Raw genomic sequence first — 20,532 nt, forward strand, 5'->3', positions numbered from 1 at the left:
GGGAGTAACACCTTAACACGACACATTCCTTTAAAGCCCCCCCCCCCCACCCCCCCCCCCCTCCCCATACACAAAACACTATGAAATGATCGATCCCTAGGTTGTTAGTGGGTCCATTAAATGTGTATGTAAAAACATTCAATTTAACAAAACCATTTCACATCCAATTAGTCCATTCTCCCAGTCAAATGCTGACCTAAATATGGACTTTTGTCAGTCTGTACTCATCACCAGATACATTTTTTTTTTCTCCATCATTGGGCAGATGCTTTCACTGACATAATGATTACCGGCACCATTTAATTCAGTTTTGAATTTATGGAATAAATTGGTCTATTGAGGTCAGCCTGGGACACCTCATAAGAGGCAGTACAATGTGTTGTATTTCACAGGGGCATGCTGGATTAGGTAATTAATCAAACTGTCTGTGGTGTAATGAGGTTTTACCAGCCCTTTAATCCCCAGAAAATTAATCAACTGGAATTCAACAATTGAGAGCATCTTATAAAAGGTGAAGCCTTAAGCCCAGAAAACCAATGAGCACCCTTCCAGATTTCACCCCTCTCATATGACCTGTATCCAATTGTATAATTTTTTTTTTAAAAGATCAAAACTTATATAAGTACTAATTTTAATTGGCTCATGATTTAGAATGTTTACAGAGTGTTTTCAGCAACATTTGATAAACAAATGGCCAGAACTACAGGTGAGGGTGAGACTCTAACTCAAAATAAGGCAACATGATTTCTCCCAACAACAAAAGCATTTCAAACAGTGTCATCTTAACAATATCCATTACAAGAAATCATACAATATCCACCCCAAAAAAGTGAAAAAACATTTGAAGGACATTTGAGTCTCATAATTAGTCATAGTGAAAATAATTGTGTTTATTAGACTCAGGTCTCCACGATATCAGTATACTAAAAGGAGAATTGTATTAAAAAGCCATGATAAAAAGCGTATAAAAGTACACATACCCACTCACTAGTCAGTGCAGCAAAATTTAGCAAAGAGGTTGGAATAAATCAAGTAAAAGTGTGATTGTGCATGTACGGAAAACAGAACAGGAAGAAGGGTCAGTTAGTCTCAGTACAAGGTGCCGAAGCTGCCCATGCCGTTTCTCCTGAACTGGTTGTCCTGTATGGAGACAAACATCTCCTGGGAGAGCAGGTTGTCATCTGCCTGGGTCACTCCCAGCTCCTTCAGCATGCTCTTCTGGCGACGCTGCTTCTTGGCTGATGTGGCCACCAGCTCCCTCTTGATGGCATCGTTGCACTCCGTGAACTCCGGAGGAACGGCGTAACAAGACGAACAGGAGACTGGTTCCTTCACAGAGCAGTCGTCCACCACCGCTGCACGTCCACATCCACCCGCATCTTCCCCTCACCCTTCATGTCCTCGTTCCCTTCTTCTATATCCAGTTGCTCATCTGGAAAAGAACGTGAATCCGTTCATGACAGGCTTGTTAACACATCGCTGTGACATTCAGACCTAATACCACCACTTCCACTTCCTTCTCCATCATGACATTCGGATTTGTCATGTATGAAAACACCACGTCTTCCTGTGAAATATTACTATATTCTGTTCAAATCAGACTAACAGTGTATTCTAACAAAGACTGCCCTTTGGGATCAATGGTAGATAATTGCCTTGCTCTTACCTTTTCAAATCCAAATGCAAGCAGCCTCTTTTCGACGTTTAAAGTGGAGAATGGAGTGTTGAGAAATGTTTAAATAACAGCTTTTTTTGCAAATTCCGGATGGGAAATAACAAGGGACCATAATGGACATCATCTTTTCAATAACAACGCAAATGACAATTACTACCCGGTTGTTGGCTTAGTAGTGTCTCCGCAAAAATTCATGAATGTTGCAGATTACATTTTTAAAGGGTAATCTGAAGAGAAGAGATAGCTTTGTTTATTTATTTATTTTATTTTTAAGGTCAAATTTCTGCCACTTTCGCTCATTCTCCTGTCTGGGGTAGAGGTATTTATTCCTGTGTACTGGGGTTAAACAATAAGGGACATTCCATTACAGGACATCGGAGAGTGAGGGAGATGAAGAGAGCAACTCCAGATGTATTTTAAGCCACGCCACCTTCAGCTGCACCTTTTATTCTGTAGCTGCCCTGGACTGAAGGTCAAGCACATTTTCTCACAAACTTCCCAGTGAAACCAACTCAGCCTTCCAGAGACAGTAAACCCATTGATGTGGGAAATACTGAGTAAGACTTGGTTAGTACCTAGTCTCGTGTGACAATCCTGTCCTGTTGATTCTACCTAAGGAAGTCTATTGGAACTTCCGTATTGGATTATGTGCTTGAATGGGAGCGCTGGTATTCAATACTCAACCAAAATTTTCTCTAAGTTTAAATGATATTTCCCCTCAGAGGCATTACAGTTTTTTCCTTGTTTCGTCCATGTCTCTTTTCATACCATGTAAGAAAGTTTGAGTAGCTTGTGCGGTGTTAGTTTTGTATCTTAAGCTTGCTCGCAGATCTCAATTTTCATGAAGACAAAACTCGATTCGGAACGCCACCGACGCAAAATATGTGAAAGATTTGATAAGTGTCGATGCATCACTAGTTTCCATCTAGACTATGTTTTACGGCACCCCTTTTTTTAATATAATATTCCTGAGGAAAACTTCCCCAGGCTTTGGAACTAGTTCATCCATGTAGGGGTGTCTTCCTGTGCAGCCTCGCCTGGTACAGCATCACTAGGTTAGACCAGGATCACTCCGTATCCCTTGTTGTTGTGGATCACATTGTTCACCATGGGGATCTTGGGCATGGTTTCCAGCTCATCAGCAAAGTCCTGGTGGGGTTGAAGGGATGGAGGAGGTTGACAGATGAGCAACAGAGAGAGGGGGGAAAGACAGGCATAAACAGAGTCATCACGTCGGTCTTCCTGCTTAAGTTGTCCTGGCCAAGTCCAACACACCGAGCAGAGAGACAACAGGAAGGAAAGCTCTGTGTGAGGGAGCGATAAAAAACACACTACCGTTCTAGCCTCAGGGAATGAGATAAGACCCCAGAACTCGTCTGAAGGTAACAAGGGAAATAAGTCCATATTTGTTTTTGCGGTGTGTGTGTGCATTTTAACATCTTTCTCCACTAAATTCAATTTCGGTTGAGGGAAGATAATGCCACAGGCTTAGAATTGAACTGAACCTAGGAAGAGATGGAGGTTGGATGTGCTAGTGCTGGGAACAGTAATATACAGATTGGTAAATGACCAGTAGAACTTCAAATCTCCCAACTTGATCAGGATACCTTCTTTGCAGTGATGTATGCCATTTCCCACCATACTGCAGACACTGCCAGGATAGATCTCCACACCAGATCCCTATAGCACAACAGTTATCAGCATGTAGAGACACAGCTAGGCTACTGCACGGCCTCAGACACACACAATGATTAACACGAGAGCTAGATCTGTACTAGTAAAAAAAAACAAAGCCACCATGAAAGAGTGATGACTTCTCACCTTAGAGCCGTAGAGGTCACACGTGTTCATAGTCAAGTGGGCTGACGTCCGCACAATGACACCGGTCGTCTCGCACTGAAGGACACAGTTCTCCATCTCCAGCTTACCCTGATGTACACCTGGAGACAAGAGGGAAATAAGATGAAGATTGACACTAGGAGGTAAATAAAGAGACCAGCTAGATCCTAGTATTCCGAATGCGTGTATGACCATAACCCCATTCTCCTCCTGGAAAGTCATTGATATATGGCTGTTGCCAGATGTTAAGCAGTGCCAGCAGCTTAGGCAGAATTACTAACGCAGGACAATGGGTAGAGTTGGGGGGCAGGGTTGATGTAGAGGCAGCATCACATTGGGAAAAGGACTAAGAGGACTCACAGAGGATGCCTTCGATAGCGTCGTGCTGGATGAACTTGACGTTGGAGACCTTCACGTCGGCTCCTGTTGACGCCACAAACGAGTCCCCTTTGTTCTTCTTCTCAATCACCACCTCATCAGGTAGGCCGAACCCTGAAAAGAAAGAAGATTTGTTCGCCTAAATCAGGGCCTAAAATGTTCTTTTTGGTCCACCAGTCACCATTTAAAAATCTACCAGCCACTCAGCTATCCCCCCAACCCACCCCACACAAAAAAAACAGAAGAGCATGCTTTGTAGTTTTTCTAAAACAAATTCATTACTAGTAAGAAGTAATGTGGTATATTGTATAATTAAATTTGTGGCCTGAGTATTTGGTTTGCGCTTAGTGGGACTAACATTTGTTTTCAACAGGAGAATGACCCAAAACACACCTCCAGGCTGTGTAAGGGCTATTTGACCAAGGAGAGTGATGGAGTGCTGCATCAGATGACCTGGCCTGCACAATCACCCGACCTCAACCAAATTGAGATGGTTTGGGATGAGTTGGACTGCAGAGTGAAGGAAAAGCAGCAAACAAGTGCTCAATACACATATATATATATATATATATATATATATATGGGAACTCCTTCAAGACGGATAGAAAAGCATTCCTCATGAAGCTGGTTGAGAGTATGCTAAGAGTGTGCAAAGCTGTCATCAAGGTAAAGGGTGGCAATATGAAGAATCTCAAACATATTTGGATTTGTTTAACACATTTTTGGTTACTACATTATTCCATAGGTATTATTTCATAGGTTTGATGTCTTCATTATTATTCTATAATGTAGAAAATATTTTTACAAAATAAAGAAAAACCCTTGAATGAGTAGGTGTTCTAAAACTTTTGACCGGTAGTGTATGTCTGCGGCAGAGGGACAAGAGAGCCATGAAAAAGGCATTTTGATCTGTCATGGAGATAAGTGCTGAAAACATGTTGGCTCAACATTTAAAAAGATGGCGAACAAGCAATAGAATGATGAGCTATTAGGTTTTGGCGTAGGTACAGCCGACTAGCGCTAGCTAACATTAACTACCTAGCAATAATCTAAACTTGGAGCCACTGTATCGATAGGAACTCTGTAAAAACAATAGGGCAATACTCTATTACTGTATTGATCCCCCCTCCCCACCACCAACTGTACATAGAAATAATACATTTTGATTAAATTGCATTTGCTCCATCTTTGCATGCTGACGGCTGGGACAACTGGGTCATGGCTCAATGGCCACAGTGTTGGGTCTGAACTCTCCTTCCAACCTCACAGTGGTGTACATGACAAGTAGTGATTCAGCACAATCCCAGGCAGGCAGAATGTGATGGACAGTGTTCTGACGGCTAGGGTTCATTATTCTCTGTTCCTTGACAGATGGCCTGGAGACAGGTGTTCCATAATGTGGCCAACAATTCTACAGCATTGGCTAGGTTCCACACGCCGCCATTGGAAAGGCCAAAGGCTGAATATCGATTGGTAAAGTCATAGGCCCATGCACACATCCAGGAGAGGAAAACCCTATTCCCAGTGGGCTTCATGACTGGCAAAAATGTGCTGCTGCTTAGAGAATTAATTTTTAAAAATGCTAAAACGGGTGCAATGATTGCAGATCAAGAATCCAGTCTGTTCTTAACAAGTGCTGACTGACTGAACCTCCTCACTAATGAATTCTAATGTCTCCTTAGGAACACGCTTTTCGGGAAATTCTCGCAATACTTATTATGAAGATAGATCATATGCATTTTTTCCCCTCCGTCTTTGATACAGCAATATCCAAAAAGCAATAAACGCATGTGTGTGCCCTGCTCCTCTAAATATCAAAGGCTCTTTGGTGGGAGGGAGAATTCTATTATGGTAATCCGGCAGTGGTCTAATTGAGTTGCTCTTTTCCTGTCATGGTGCAGTGCCAGGCAGCGCTGCATCATATTTCCACACCCTCTTTATCTCAGCTTTCAGGGGTTTCCTAGCACCACAGGAGGGCACGCACATAGAAACAGACGCATGTAAACAGCCCCTCCAATCTCCCCTCCCTCTATCCAACTCGGCAGGCCCCCCATTTGCATAAAGAGACTGACGCGGCGCCTCTGCTCTGACCTCTCCTCGCCCGAGCTAGCCTTCTCTATGCATTAATATCATCCCTGTTCTTATTCTTACTGCGCCAGCAAGCTCTATTTTATTCCCGAGGGCTCCCTCTGTACATCCCACATCCTCTCTGCTATACGTTCATTTCACTCCATGTGCTGTAGATTGAGTGGTCGTTTTACCTTCGACACGCACTAACGCGCCACATAGTACAACCAGTACCATAACAGTATCATCTGCAGGTGAAGACTTGATTTCATCTGAAACACTTACACAAGTGTTCAATATGAAAACAACTTCCATGGCCGTAACAGTACTTCGCAGCACATTAGTCACAGATATAGCAACAGATTCTTTAGTGACAGGAAGGAATGGAAGGAGTCAGACAACCTGCAAAATGTGTTGAACAACTCACTCATGTAAAAAAAAAAAAAAAAAAAATCAGAGGGACATTTTTGCAATGAATGAACATCGGACTTCAATAAATGGAAAACAGAAAATTAGCAGAGGCCTCTTGCTCGATTCAGATAGTGGAATCTGGATTTTTACAATACCAGATTCTACTCCTCATTACCTGAATCCAGTAAGAGGCATCCCTGGCTGGCTAATAGCAACAAAGACTACATAACATAAGATAATAAATACATAACAGTGCAGGCTGCAGAGGGGAGGACACCTCATAATAATGGCTGGAAATGGAGTGAATGGAATGGTATCAAACATGTGTTTGATACCATTCATTTCCAGACGTTATTATGAGCGGTCCTCCCCTCAGCAGCCTCCACTGATACAGGTAACTGACAAAATAAAGGAAACAACAAAGTGTCTCAATAGGGTGTTGGGCCACCACGAGCCGGGAACAGCTTCAATGCACCTTGTCATCAATTCTTCAAGTGTCTGGAACTCTATTGGAGGGATGCAACCTTCTTCCACAAGAAATTCCATAATTTTGTGTTTTGTTGATGGTGGTGGAATCTCCCATACGTGTTCAATTGGGTTGAGATCTGGTGACAGACGGCCATGGCAAATAGTTTACATCGTTTTAAGTCAGGAACCACGCCTGTGTGGAAGCACCTGCTTTCAATATACTCTGTAGCCCTCATTGAGTTGTTTCTCCATTACTCTGGCAGTTACCTGTACATACATACAGCAGTAGTGCATCCTGCCATTATAAAGGCTGCTTGCAGAAATATGAAAAATTACCTTCCACTGATATGGAGTCTGGGATACTGATGGAGCTGGTGACAGTGTAGTGTCCTTGAAGGATGATGACCACGTCTCCCTCGTAGCAGGCACTCACAGCCAGCAGGGGCTCACTGTGAAACTAATATTTAAACACAGAGCAGTTCCAGTACACAGTCGGTCTATACAACACAGATCTGCGCTCAAGACTAAACAAAGAAAGACACAAAAACACATGTTTTCTGCTTCTAACGTCTCAGTGGAATACAAAGATAGAGCCGAGGCATTCAGGCGAACAGACACAGCTCCTACAAATCCTGGTGGAATGCCAGTGTACAGGAACTAGGGAGGTCAAATAAAAAAAAGCCCACACACCTTAGCAAATCCCAGCGTATTAGACCAATACACAAGTGTGACATAGTTAGAGAACTTAACCATTGGGTTCCATCTCTGGTCATCTCATTAAACAGGCCATTTGAAATGGAAACCTGGGCAAACATACATTTGACAAAATACAATATGCCTAAGAATGGATAAATGTCATGGATGTAAAAAAAAAATATATATATATATAAAAATATGTATATTTTATTTGTTTGCCATACATGTATTTCAAACTCTTCCCCTGAGAATTTGGGTCCTAGCTTGTCTGCCATCAGGCTCTGCAGCTGGCTGACTGTAGTGGAGACGGACACGACATGGACCATCCGGCCACCGGAGACACGAGGCCCCTTGGCCCTGCAAGCCTGCTGCCTTGAGTTCACCTTGTATCCCAGCACATACCTGCAGTGTCAGGAGAGAATACATTTATGTAGAAGAACACAATGGTACAGCATTGGACAAAGCAGAATGGTTGCATCTCCACTTTCCAATAGCGTCTCAAAGTATAGGCCAGGGGAGGCTACTGAAGGGAGAATAATTGCCGGAACGGAGCATATGGAATGGCATCAAACACCTGGAAAACCCATGTGTTTGATACCATTCCACTGATTCCGCTCCAGTCATTACCACGAGCCCGTTCTCCCCAATTAAGGTGGCACGAAGTGTGCGTTAGTAGTAACTATACATTCAATTGCTGTCCCTCTTTTGTATTCTAACCAGAATATGATGCATTGAACCGGACTGTAGTGTACTGTCCTTCTGTGAGAAGTTTTGCTCTCAACTGGGGCAGTATAGGTCAAACATGTTAGCTCAGGGACAGAGGTGAATCCAATAGCCTTTACTCAGCCTTCCTATTTTTCCCTCTGTTATGAGACCAACTTCATCAGTCACACAACTACTCCCTCAACACACTCTGCAGAGGCACTGATAGCTCCTCTCAGTCTTCCCACCCGTGTCCCCTTGGCCAGCTACCTGAGCAGCGGGTTCTCAATGATCCGGAGTTTGCGCTTCAGAGCCTCCATCTGCTCGTACATCCTTAGGCCCTCCACCATGGACACGTTGTCCAGCTCCGACTCCGAGTCGCTGCTGATGCCGTTCCGCAGGCTAGAAAACTCCTGGAACTTCTGAGAGCAGCGTGCCAAAAGAGAGTAATACTCTGTCACAAGTCCAGCAGGCACCCGATCCTCCAGAATATCATAAAACCTACAGGGTTGACAGCCACAGAGAAAGAAATACTTATTTTTTTTCCTTAAAACACAATCGCATTATGAGGACTGCTGGGAACAAATTGTTCAGCAACATTGGAGGGCAACGAGAGGTTAAGGTAGGATAACTCTAGAGGAGATGCTCAGAGCACAGCATTGTTTGTTTGACGGCCATGTCCGGCACTTGAAAATGTTCTTAACCATTATTTGGAGAATGAATCGAGACCCTCCATTCTACCTAAGGAGCCGATCGTGAATGGGTTAAAGACATTCTTTGTCTATTAAAAGCAAAATCGGCAAACAGTGTCCTTGGTATAAACTAGGAGCTGATTGCTCTAACATTAACAAGCTTGTGGATTTCTGCTGAAGCCAATAAGATATCTTTTAACCCTCTTCTCCACCCATAAAAAAAATAGGAGACGCCACAGTACACTCACAATCCCCGGGTACATACTGCCATCTAGTGGCCAAGGAATAATCTGCACCCTCTCACAAACAACATATCCAGCTCTAACCATTAGACACGGAGCTTGCTCAAGTGTTCCTGAACTGCACTCATTTACAATGCTCTACAGGTTCCTATGCCATATGGCCATTCTGATAGCGGCATTAAAATAATGGGTTCAAGCTAGCCGTGTCATTGGCAGATCTGAACCAATACAGCCTAAATGAGAATGTGCCAATCTAGCCCACACACACTGACTAATGTTCCCACCCCCACCCCCCCACTATCACCCTTCTACACGTACAGCCTGAGGCGGGGCTCCACACATCTGACAAAGTAGTCAAAGTCATCATCCTCGTCGTCTCACTGTCTCCAGAAGAGACCACGAAATTTGAACACACCCTTCTGTTATTTAGTATCACATAAGAACTAGTCCATTTATATTTTTTTTGCCGCTGTAATGTGACGGGTGATGTCGGTTCTGTCTCGTCTGTCAAATCAAACTTTGTCACATGCGCCGAATACAACAAGGGTAGACCTTACCGTGAAATGCTTACTTTACAAGCCCCTAACTCTTCTTGAACTGCACTGTTGGTTAAGAAAATATTTACCAAATAAACTAATGTAAAAAATATATATAAAGTAACACAATAAAACAACAATAACGAGGCTATATAACTTACAGGGTACCGGTCCCGAGTCAATGTGCGGGGGTTAGGGATGAAAGGGTTACCGGTTTCACGATGAACCACGTTAAAATTCCAGACGATAAGTATTACCGTTTCACATTTTTATTGTCATTAAAAACTCACGGTAAATACTGTCCAGCATCAACCAGTTAGCAACAGTCTGACGAAGGCGCATCATGCAACGTGGGTTTTGTTGTGTGTGAAAACATGATGGAAGGCAGTGACAGTGCTCGGGAGATTTGTCAGCCTTCTAAGAGGACCAAATCTGAAGTGTGGTCTTATTTTGGGTTTTAGGGGAACTTAATCGAAGATTGTCACCCTGTCTGCAGAACATGCAAATAAAAAAATTGCTGCGAAAGGGGGAAACACTAGTGACCACCACCCACTACTTTATAGCGAATGCAAGGTAAGCTTTTCCCTCAATGCATGATGTGGGGACTTCGGAATGGGTGAAAAATACCATGGTTTGTCTGTTTAACTTGCAAATAGCTTGTCAATAATGTAAACTGAAGCTTTCAGTGTTGCCTACTCTTGTAAAACACTACACGTTGTTCGGCTGCTGTATACACCCATTGCACAAGTTATGTACAGCCAGAAGAGGACTTCCTAGGTTCTGGCCTTTCTAGGGAGTTTTTCCTAGCCACCGTGCTTCTACACCTGCATTGCTTGCTGTTTGGGGTTTTAGGTTGGGTTTCTATATAGCACTTTGTGACATCAGCTGATGTAAGAAGGGCTTTAAAAATCCATTTTATTTGATCTAGTTGTCACCCAAACAACATATTTTATTCATTTACAATCCGGCAGACTTCGACTTGGTCGTAAAAGTGTTTCAACAGGAGAAACACTATACACTCCTATACAACACAAATACACTGTATTTATGTCAATTGTTGGGCTCATCGCAATTATCACTGTCTTCTTAAGACTGATTTGTATTCATGTAAATTGTGCATGGGGTCATTGCATATTCTCAAATGCAACACAGAAGATAGACTGTGTGTGTGAACAATAGTAATTATAATGTAACACCAACATTAATAATACATTAGCTATTCCCTTGTTTACGGAGTGGTCGTGCAGCAGGCTAACCCAGTGATGCTACTGGTCCCTCCTCATCTACAGTTGTGACACACACGAGCAAGCATTTTTAAAAAGGCAGGCTGCTTATGCACCTACAACAAAAACATTCTCAAGACCTCACTGCAGCCCTTTCATTAAGTTGAGAGGCCGGGCTTTCTGAGGCTGATGAAGGTTGCCGTGCCTCACTACAAAGTGAGTGCTGCTAATTTTCTTTGTTTGTTTATTTGATTGCTTAAGGTTGTGTTCATTTAAACTTGCACTAGGGAAACTTTTACCTCATGGCGCCGTCGTTAATGTTATTATTTTAATGTTTATGCACACAAAAAGTGCATAGTGCTGCTAATTCTATTTGTCGGTTTTCAATATAAAATTTGGTGAAATGATTTCAGTGTGCGTGTCAGTACTTTATGAACATTTCCAGCACATTTTAACAATACCGCGATAATACTGATAACCGTGGTCACTATAACCGTGATACGAAATGTTCATACCGTTTCATCTCTAGCGGAGGTACAGGTTAGTTGAGGTAATATGTACATTCAGATAGGGGTGAAGTGACATGTCATGTCCATTGACATTATTCTGAGTGCTTTTGTAAAAAAAGTTGACATATTGCAGCTTTTAACCACTCCAGAAAATAAGTTTTTCTAAAGTTCTATCAAGTGGACAAAAAGACAAGAGGGATACATTTTCACACGCACAGTAAGTCAGGCACAGCAACATTGAATGGCAGTTCCACCCCATGCAAAGTCCGACAACAAGAGGCATGTATCACAGGTGCTTTTTCTTGTGCTTTCTAATCTGACATGGAAAGAATAACTGCGGCTTTAACAGCCCTTTGAAAAAAAAACTCAGCAGTTTTATTAACAATGGGGACTTACCGGAGGTGCTCAAGTGCCAGCGCAGTCTGGTCAAAGTCCCCAGACTCATCAAACACCACATGGAGCTCCTGCAGAGGCACTTTGTGCAGTGTGGCCTCTAAGAGGGTATTCATGGCCGCCTCTGTGAGCTCGCAGCCTCTCGTCTCACACTGCAGGGGCACCACCAGCTTCACCTTGGCTTTCAGCTCCTTATAGTTCACATCCGCCATCTGAGGAAAGGGGCATAAGTATGAGGTTGTGACCTTCATATGACCATTTTTCAAGGGTAAATGGTTAGGCTACCTTGTTTGACTACTTCTGCTCCACTGATCAGATCCAACCATCTGTATAACATTGGAAAAGATAGCTGTTTCACTGTTTAACCAGACCTCTGGATTCAGATTCCCTATAAAACTGCATCCAGAATGCAAGTGTTCCAATTCATTTCATGCAGTGTACAAAGCACAGCTCCATTAGACAAGTCTCTTGCTGGGAAATCTTTCAGGTCGAAGTGACTTACCTCCACTGGCACATCAAACACGTCTGTGCACCACTGTGCCTGCCAGTCACAAGGCTCCAGAACCTTCTCCAGGTAGTCAGCTGTGAAGGCCTTCACCTCTGATGTTTTACAATCACCTGTGCAAAACAGCACAGACAGCATCTGAGACAACACCTCAAGTCAGCTTTGTTTAGATTTTTCACTGGGAGCCTTGAAAGATCGATCAATATGGTTGTAGTAATCATCTTTCATCCTCTTTAGCCAGTAAACCTGACAACTGAATTGATGTAAGACCATGTAAGGTTATCATACCTAGCGTGAAGTCTTGATAGGCTTTGAATCTCTCGTAATAAAGCAGTTCATTTGTCTGAAAGGTGTCAGGAAGGGATGCATCTCCTACGCATTCATCACGTTGCAACTGAGTACCAGCCATATCAGGGTTGAAGTAGTCTGTGCCACTGTCACCGTCATCCTCCTCATTCTGAAAAAGCCCTGTGTTAGAAAATAAAGTATCAGTTAGATTGATATATAATTTACTACTTGGATGCATAGTGCAACGTGGTTTCCTTCCCTTTTGCCCTATCCTTCATGATCAATTACTGATCTGGCATGGCCTAGCAGCGGGTATTGATCAAGGGGAGACAAAATAATTCCATGGATAGGTACTGATACATTTTCTCTCTCTAACAGTTCTTTGAAATACAGCAAATAGAGATGAAAGTAGATATACCTAGCCTTATTTGCTGTTATGAGTCAACAGTTGGTGGCATTGCGTGTTTAGCTAGGTTGCAGTAACATTAGATAACTAGCTAAGTAAATTGACAAACGTGAACGTTAGCATGCCAACATTATTAGCTAGGTTAGCTGCACGGTTGAGATGTGCAACAATAGTTACTAAACAAAACCATGTCTGACAACATCTTCTTGTCGCAAATTAAAATCTCTGGCGTCCTCTTGTAATTCAACTCCAAATCCACTTTGTCTGTTTTGTTCTGTCCACTTTCACTTGAAGTCATTGAATCTGCTGTCGACCTCATTCTATCGGCCTCCGTGTTCTTTTTTTTGTTGTTGTCATATTTCAAAAATCAACTTACATCGCTACATCAAACATGTCTAACAAACCAAACGCAGGTATTAACACTACTCAAACATACAACAAATATCAATAAAATAATACAAAATAAACTATTTAAGTGCAATTATATTCACTCTGAAAAGATCTTATTATAATGATTCATGAAGATGTTATTCTTGTTGTTATTCACTAGGGCTAATGTTTTAGAAAAGATCATTAAATTAAATCAGAAAAATGTGTAATTTTGGTATAGAATTTTGGAATTTTTGTTTGTGTATAAAGTATTTGGCAACAAGAATGTAAAAAATTAACAATCATTTCAGTGGTTTTGTTATCATTGCAATGGTAACATATATATTTCATGTAAAAAATATAGGCAGTGTTCATAATGGTAAATAAGTACTTTGCAAGGTTTTCCCAAAAATCTGACACAAATTTACATTCAAAGAACAAGTGAGACAGATTCTCACCTTCTTTTTCACAGAAAACGCAGATATCATCAATAGCCACAAATTTGGAAATCATAGAATTACATGGATATATCTTATGTAAAATTTTGAAGTGCACTTCCTTAATTAACTTTCTTTGGTATACAGTATTTGTAAGGCCTTAACCATGCATTTTTCCAGACAATGTCAGGAATAAGCATGTTCCAGAAAAACTTTCCTCTCGGTGTAAGTTGGTTTTGTGAATGAAGAATTTGTCTTATATATTTATTACAACAAGATCTCTCAAGTAAGCCCACGCCTTCCAATCTGAGTTCTGGATAAACTTTGTGATCATTCCCAAAATTAAGATGAGTTTTCATAAGTGTAGTTAAACCACTGGGAACGGCTTTGATCACAGAAATAAACTCTCTGAAAGGTATTGGAAACTCTTTCAATGTTATAAATTGTTCATATGTGAGAATATTACCCTTGTTGTTGAAAATATCAAGAACAAAGTCAATATTCCTCTCATGCCAGCTGGGGTAGAACAATTACTTATTCCTTACAGTTATGTCTGAATTATTCCACAAAAGAGCTTTATCAGGGGAAAAATTGTGCAGGAAACATATTTTCCAGGCCATTAAAGCTTGTTGGTGAAACCTAGCCAATTTACTGGGTAATCTTTCGGGAATATAATCACATTTCAGTAAAAATTGAAGACCTCCCAATTTATTAAACACATTATTTGGAATGAAATACCATATTGAATCGGTATCGATCAAACAGTTTTTTCAACCAGTTTATCTTGAAAGTGTTATTTATGTCAGCAAACTCCAACACTTCTAGACCGCCTTCAGCTCTTTTGTTAGAAAGGACAGATTTGTTTAGTTTGTGAAACTTATTTTTCCAGATTAAGTCAAGAAAGGTCTTATTGAACTCTTTACAAGTAGCTGGATTTACAAATAACGATAATGAGGGGTACACAAAACGAGACAGTCCTTCTGCCTTGGACAGAAGTACTCTCCCAAGTATAGAAAGATCTCTTTGTAGCCAATTATGAAATATATTTTTAGTTCTCTTAATTTTAGTAGAGAAATTCAAATGTTGTCTGACTAAGTGGTTTTTTGACAGATGTATTCCTAAATATTTAACACAGTCCTTTACAGGAATATTTTCTATTTCTTTATCATCCGAGTCAAATAAACACAAGATTTCACATTTAGAAACATTCAGCATTAATCCTGATGCAATAGAAAATACAGTTATAGCATTAAGGGCATGGGCGACCTGGTCTTTGTTTCTTAAGAAAAGAGTAGTATCATCAGCCAGTTGGGAAATTTTGATTTCTTTGTTAAAAATGGTTACGCCATACGAATTTGCATTATTCAGAATATCTAGAGATAGAAGTTCCACAACCAAAATGAATAAAAATGGCGAAATTGGGCATCCCTGTTGTACACTTCTGTTGATACTACATCTTTTGGAAGTATTAAGGTTTAGTAGCACATAGCTATTTATATCTTTGTAAAACATGCAAATTACTTTAATAACATTTTCACCAAATCCAAAAAGTTTAAGACCTAAAGAGAAATTCATGTTCAATTGTGTCCAAGGCTTTACAGAAGTCTAGGACAACCGCATCTGTATAGGACAACCGCATCTGAGTCAATTGCATCTGAATAATCTATAAGGTCCAAGACTAAACGAATGTTAGAGCTTATGTGATGGCCCTTCATAAATCCTGTTTGAATCTCATTTATAATGGTATCTATTCCTTTTATTGATCTTTCAACCAGAGCAATCAATTTGTAATCAACATTTAATAAAGTAATTGGTCTCCAATTGTCAATGAGAGAATGGTCTTTATCAGGCTTCGGAATCAATGAAATAAGGCCCTGTTTCATAGTGGAGACCATTTCCCCCTTTTCAATGCAATCTTGAAGCATATTGAAAATCTGGTCTTCTAGCAACTCCCAAAACTGTCTATAGAATTCAACTGTCAGGCCATCAGGGCCAGGTAATTTCCCTTTTTTCATTGAATTCAGAGCCTCTCTAATTTCTTCAATTGACACAGGTGAATCGCAAACTGAGTGAAAATCATCCTCAATTACAGGGACATAATTCTGAATGTGGCAAATGTAGCTTTCACAACCATCTTCCTGAAATTGAGAGCTGTAAAGGTTTTCATAAAAGGAATTGACAAATGAGGATATTGTAATGGGATCTTTGCATAAAACATTGTTCATTTTGAGTGCGTTCAAGTGGTAGCCTACTGCTGACAGCATCCTTTTCAGTGGTAGAGTGGGAATACAGTCATTGTTTCTGGGCAGTGTTTTACACACCAAGCAGTAGTCCTGACTGAGGTAATAGTGAGTCAATGATGTCGTTTCAGAGGGACAGTGCACAGATGGAAGGAATGAGTAAGAAAGAGCAGAATGAGAAGGGGGGAAAGTGTGGGGGATGTCTAGAATAAGTCTTTAAAATGAGATGGACAGTGGTGACTGGTGACGTCCTGACCCTAGTCAGAGCAATCTGGTGTCAACCTCCTGATTCTACCTGTCCATCAGCATCTCCATCTTAATCCATCAACCTAATCAGGTACATCAAACTGGCCAGGTCACTATAAAGAACATTCATTTCAAACTGTGGATTTACATTAATTCACTATTGGAAAATGTCTGTTTACACTGAGCATTATTAGAGGTTTGTTTTATTGTCAAGAATGTTGCTGACTGGTATAAATCAGCATCTACATGATAAACATGGTGGCTATTCTGACACGTAGCTTGTCACATGCTATTTTTCATGTTGGCTGAGCACATATAATCTGATGACTTGGTAACAACACACAGAGGACCACAGGATAACAAATGGACCACTCTGTATGACCTTGTGAACTTGTCAAGCCAGCAAGCATTTGCATCAGAAATGAAACAATGATTTCAGTCATAAATGTGTTACGTGTAAGTAGCATGATGTGTTATTGTATAAGTACCCATCTAAGGAAAATCTGAACTATCAAAATTGCAACATCCTTTGGACCTGATTATAATGGCTCACACACATTAAATATGAAGACCTAACTATTAGTTATAATAAAATAATATTCACATTCACAAATAGCATACTACAACTGTCAGGTTATAAAGTTAAACATGTAAAATGCAAAATTAGTTGGTCAAAAAAAATACCTGACTTGAATTTTTGACTATTTGACTGTGACTGTGTATGAGCCCCTTTTCACAATCTAGCTAAACTACCACTGTCAGAGCAGGATTGAAAAAGGAAATACTGTCCTCTGTTGTTTTTATTTGGGATAGAATCTGAGCATGAAGGTAAGCAGCACTGTCGACCTCACTAGCTAGGTTTTTGTTCATTGACAGTATTATAGCCCTCAATCACAGACAGTCATAAATCCTTATTTGAAGTTGACCTACAGACTACACACCTAGCTGTTTACACCTGTTTATGACGAGTTTGTGGGATAATTTCATGGGTTGTGTTTATATAGTGAAAGGCGTATGTTGCTGTGCGTTTAGTGGACCCAGTGCAAAGCCTTGTCAGATGCAGTCCTAAGTCCCTGAAGTTCATACTTTTTGTCCAGTAGGGGTCAGCAGATACATTTTCAAGAGACAGATTCATTGTTCAATTCATATTTATTATCAAACACATTACAGTATTATCAAAGATTGATTTTATTTCAAAAGGGATAAAGTGAACTTGCTGGTGATGCAGAAAATAAATCCTCAGCAAGGAGGCAAATAGAGGCCTTTTGAGTTGAGAATTGTAAAACCCTTGTGACGATATTTGAGTATGTTAAGGGTTAATTATTGTTTTTTGAGACCTTAATGTGTAAGGAACACATGTTCTGTGGGCGTTCACAGATGGACTGTCATTTAGGCCGCTTCAGCCTCCTGACAGCATGCCCACGTAGCCAACACTCAAAAAGAATCTGGATTTGAAACAACCTAATTATTTATTTATTTTTGGTAGCCCAGCGCAGGGTAAATACTGGACAGAGCACAAGCTGGGTTATTTTTACCCAGACAGTTGGGTTGTGTGAATAACTAAACTGGCTGGGTTGTTCAGATTACCCAAACATGGGTTAATTTAACCATCAGTTGGGTTATAATCACTTTCATGCTGGGTTGAGTCAGCAGCTGGGTATTTTATAATGTAGTCCTTAGGTTATTTTCAAGAGGCATGGCTTTCAGACAGTTATTTTGGGCCACCCATGAGAGTAAATGTAATTCCTGTTCATCTGTTCTGTTGTATTGTATCAGATGTTAAGATAGTCCACCGCAATTTTAAATGTTCCTTATATATTTTTGCATATTACATGTTATATAATTATAATAATGTTATTAATAATATTTAGATTATTTATTACATATTGTAATAAAGTGGTAACTATCCCAACATTGGAACATATACACTTCTGTAAGCCTCATAAAAGCTTCAAAACGGTCTGAAATGTGATTTTCTTTGAAGTCATGCAATAGGAAGGGGGGAGGGGGTAGCGAGAGAGAAGTAGAGGGACAGAAGTTAGTGCTAACAATTTTTCATGTGCTAACAATACAACAGAACTGTCACGACTTCTGCTGAAGTCGATGTCTCTCCTTGTCCGGGCGGTGCTCGGTGGTCAACGTCGCAGGTCTTCTAGCCATCGCCAATCCATTTTTCATTTTCCATTTGTCTTTTCTTTTTTTCCCTCACACCTGGTTCTCATTTCCCTCATTATGTGTTGTGTATTTAACCCTCTGTTTCCCCCATGTCTTTGTGTGGTATTGTTTATTCTGTTTCATGTTATGCGCACGTTAATCTGTTGCGCTGAGTTATGTTAACCCAAATTGTTATTTTGTGTTTATTTTGCCGTGTGCTTTTGGTTCGCCTAAATAAAAGGCTACTTTGGCTACCCAATATCTGCTCTCCTGCACCTGACTCTCTTACAGCCATTTACGCATACCTGACAAGAACAGAGGAACAGGAACGACATTTACTCTCACAGGTAGCCAAAAATAACAATATCTGAAAGCAACGCCCCTACTAAGCTATGCCTACCTTCTGATCTGACCCACTGGATCATATCTCAATAATAACACAGCATCAACAACCCAACTTTGCTATTTTCTCAAGAAAACAACCCCACTAAGTTGGCCAATGCCTGCAACCCAGCAGTTGGGTCATCCAAACACATTTTTTAGAGTGTACTCAGAGTCATCTTTCAAAATTGTACTTTTCATTGCTGCTTGCGGTTCTGTCAACGATATGACAATTTTATATATTTTGCTCTTAAGTTGTTTCATGTCGGTCACCATCAGTGGTGTAGTGCTGTGTAGTGTCATTTCCAAATTATTCCCACAAATAACAAAAGAGACCAATGTGATTGTGTTGCAATGTAATCAAGTTATGAAGTGATTCTTTTCAAATACAATTTGCAGTGTACAAGTCATTATTATCATTATGTTCCGACCCGACCATCCGTCCCGCAGCTGAATCTATTTGCCTACCACTGGCATAATTTATAATAAGGTAGGCCTAATTCGGTGTTTTCGAATGTTATAAAAACACCAAATTAGGCCTATATGAGCCACTATGTGTAAGCATAAACAATCTGCAATTAGGATGATGCATAGTATGTACATGTATATTCTAAAAGGAAATTATACAGTAGGCTACATGTCGGTTAATTGAGAAATGATGACATAAAAAAAAATACAAGATTCGCTCCGGTACCTAAAAAAAATAGCACTAGACCACTGGTTACCATGTCAGGTCAAAGCAGTCCACTCTAGCCCCCTTGTTTATACTCTTTCGGGAAAAAAGTCAACCTGTCTCTGTGCACTCAGTAGTACATAGATGAACGCTGCAATGGTCCTCCTGAGTTCCAGACTGAAGCTGGTCCATAAGCCAAGGTTTCTGTACATCAATGTCTCCAATGTCACTAAGTATATAAAATACTGTAATTTACCAGGCACTTGTGTCACCTTATGTGGAGAAAACAAATGAATCTACACTGAACAAAAAGCGTTGGGCCCAAGATTCATGAAATACAAGATCCCAGAAATGTCCCGTACACACAAAAAGCTTATTTCTCTCAAATGAAGTCCACAAATATGTTTACATCCCTGTTAGTGAGCATGTCTCCTTTGCCAAGATGGCATATCAAGTAACTGATTAAACAGCATGATCATTACACAGGTGCACATTGTGCTGGGGACAATAAAAGGCCACCCTAAAATGTGCAGTTTTGTCACACAACACAATGCCACGGATGACTCAAGTTGAAGGAGCATGCTGACTGCAGGAACTTCCACCAGAGCTATTGCCAGATGATTGAATGTTAATTTCTCTACCATAAGCTACCTCCAACGTTGTTTTAGAGAATTTGGTAGATCACGTGTATGTGGGCGAGCATTTTGATGATGTCAACGTTGTGAACAGTGTGCCCCATGGTGGCAGTGGGGTTATGGTATGGTGAGGCATAAGCTATGGACAATGAACACAATTGCATTTTATCGATGTCAATTTAAATGCACAGAGATACTGTGACAAGATCCTGAGGCCCATTGTTGTGCCATTCACCCTCCTCCATCAGCTCATGTTTCAGCATGATAATGCAGAGTTCCATGTCGTAAGGATCTGTGCACAATTCCTGGAAGCTGAAAATGTCCCAGTTCTTCCATGGCCTGCATACTCACCAGGCATGTCACACAT

At 40.7% G+C, this 20,532-nt stretch overlaps 1 pseudogene; it reads right to left on the reverse strand.

The window, feature by feature from the left end:
• Window positions 1-1,016: 1,016 nt before the first annotated feature.
• On the reverse strand, window positions 1,017-20,532 carry LOC110526937 (SHC SH2 domain-binding protein 1-like; annotated as a pseudogene).

The sequence above is a fragment of the Oncorhynchus mykiss genome, chromosome 6 (assembly GCF_057628025.1).
Source record: "Oncorhynchus mykiss isolate SJ-2025 chromosome 6, ASM5762802v1, whole genome shotgun sequence".
Classification (NCBI taxonomy): domain Eukaryota; kingdom Metazoa; phylum Chordata; class Actinopteri; order Salmoniformes; family Salmonidae; genus Oncorhynchus; species Oncorhynchus mykiss.